Below are 2398 nucleotides of genomic sequence, written 5' to 3'. Positions count from 1 at the left end.
TGACGGCCAGAGAAGTTCACAACCTTGCCCAAGATCACACAGCTGAATAGCAGAACTGGGATGCAAACCCAGCCCTGAGTGACCCCAAGGCCACCCACCCTTGTAACTGCCGTATCCCTAGGTGGCCTGGTCCTCGCGAGACGTGCTGAGGTCATGCTGATGATGGGAAGATAGGAGAACACAGCTGTACCTTAGTCCCTGAGCCTCTTAAAGTCCCGGGTATGACAATAATCCTCCCTGCCCACACTCAACAGCTTTAAGTAGCCAGGGCGGGGCTCTGGTTTCAGTCAGCAGTCTGATCCAAAGCCCATGGTTTTTGGTTTGCTAGCTTTTTCCTAAAATAACCAGATCATGGCAGCTGAAGCAAAGCTGCTCACTCAGCTGCAGTTGCAGAAGCCAGTTGCCTCCCTCCTGGACTTGCCCCTCTCAAGGGAAGCCTTTGCTCTTCCACTGCCTACTTTGGGGTGATGGATATCGAAGTCAGAGTCGTGGACCCCAGCATCAGCTCTTGCTCCCCTGCAGTCAGAGACCCCAGGCCTGGTGGGATTGACCCCGGGTGAGGGTACACATGTTGCCAACTGAGTTCTCCCCGGCCCTGATCTCCTGTAAGCCACCTGGAGCGCTGCAGGCTGGGGCTGGGGATAAGGGGTGGTCCCTGTGCCTGGCAGCTCCTGGCAGACGTGCTGTCTGGGCTCCTGCACGCTCGCCCTCCTGCATCCAGCACCTCCAGGCTGGGTCAACACTAATATTTACTTTTGAAGGCAAGGCTGAAGCTCAGGGCTGCTTCCCGTCCCCATGGCTCTCCTGGGCCCAGTGGATGGAATTGCAGAGGCGGGTGCTGCGGACTACTTGTGTGGGCTGAGCGGGAGCCATGGGAGATGGCGGACAGGGAATTAGGTCCAAGGCCTCAAATAACAAAAATAACTCTAGTGATCAGAAGAGCAATTATTTATAAAGTTCTTACTCTATGTCCGATGCTGGGATAAGTCTTTCCCATGCATTTCAATTTTAGTTCTCACCCCGGTTCTTCAAGGCAGGTGTGTCATAGTTTTACAAGCTAGAAGACAGCGGCAGAGAAAAGTAAGTAGCTTGTCCAAGGTCACGCAGCTAGTAAGTGGTGGACCTGGGTGGCCAGCTGAGCACATGAGCCTTGGCGATTCTAAGGCTCCGTGTCTACAGGGAACGGGAAGGTTAATGAGCAAAGCCTGGTAAGTGTACGGCAGCTGGGAGTGGTGGGGACTGGAGCAGTGGAGAGGAAACCCCTGTCGAATCCTCAGCTCTAGCTAGTTGTTGCCACAAAGAAATGTGGACCCACTGGGGCCAGCGTGTCTGATCTTCAAGAGAAAATCTTGGCATGCTTGTTTCTAGAATCAGGGGGAATATACATATTTATACATCTACAGGTTTTTATTTGAAGTATTCCAATTTTTAAATGTTGGCAGCACATTCCTTCTCTTAAAAAATCACAGTGGCAGCCAAGTCAAACATGGCTTCGGGCAATCGCTCTGCTCCCACCGCAGAGCCCAGTTTGTCTGCCCGGCCCTCTGCTTCCTCCACGCAGGGGGCAGGACTGAGAATTCAGCTCAAGGCCCACGGTCTGGATGGCCACCCCTGGGCCACTTTCGGGCTGGATGCCTGGGGACAGTGGCACCCTTTGATCCAGACAGTCAGGGCCCCCGCTGGCTCCATGCTTCAGAGGGTCACCTTCCGCTGTCCCCCTGCCCATGAAGAAGAGGAGGGTTTGCTGGACCGAGGGGTCTGCCCACCCAGAGCTCACATCCTCTCTTCTAGACCAGCCTCTGGGTCCTGGCGACCCCAGAATTCCCTACCCCAAGGCCTTGAGCCTGCTTTCGGCACCAGTGTATCAGTTTTCTGTTGCTGTAAAAAGCTACCTAAACTGTACAGTGTGAAACAGCAGTCATCTCTCTCTCTCTCTCTTTTTTTTTTTTTTTTGGATGTACGGCACAGCATGTGGGATCTTAGTTCCCTGACCAGGGATCGAACCTGTGGCCCCTGCAGTGGAAGTGCGGAGTCCTAACCACTGGACCACCAGGGAAGTCCCAACAGTCATCTCATTGTTATTACCTCTCATGGCTCCGGGGCCGGTGAGGTCAGCTCAGCAGTCCTCCCGGGGGTCTCTCCTGCCGTCCAGTCAGTGGTGGCCGGGGCTGGCATTCTCCTGAGGTTCTTTCACCCACATGTCTGCGGTCGGTCTGGGTGTCAGCTGAGGCCCCGGGCCAGGACGGCCAGCCAGAACATCTGCACGTGGCCTCTCTAGGGCCCCCTACTTCCTCATCGAGGGGCGACTGGCACTCAGAACAAGGGTCCCAAGACGGAGAACCAGGAGGAAGCTGAATCACCTTTACAATCCAGCCTCGAGTCACTGCCGATGTACTTA

General features: G+C 54.8%; 1 non-coding gene across 1 annotated transcript; it reads right to left on the bottom strand.

Annotated features, from left to right (window-relative positions):
- Positions 1–1983: 1983 nt before the first annotated feature.
- Positions 1984–2056, bottom strand: TRNAG-UCC (transfer RNA glycine (anticodon UCC)). The gene has a single exon. It is a non-coding gene; the product is annotated as a tRNA-Gly (tRNA).
- Positions 2057–2398: the final 342 nt, after the last annotated feature.

The sequence above is a fragment of the Balaenoptera ricei genome, chromosome 11, assembly GCF_028023285.1.
Source record: "Balaenoptera ricei isolate mBalRic1 chromosome 11, mBalRic1.hap2, whole genome shotgun sequence".
Taxonomy (NCBI): Eukaryota; Metazoa; Chordata; class Mammalia; order Artiodactyla; family Balaenopteridae; genus Balaenoptera; species Balaenoptera ricei.
The sequence above is the reverse complement of the archived record's forward strand: the minus strand, read 5'-3'. Positions and strand labels throughout refer to the sequence as shown.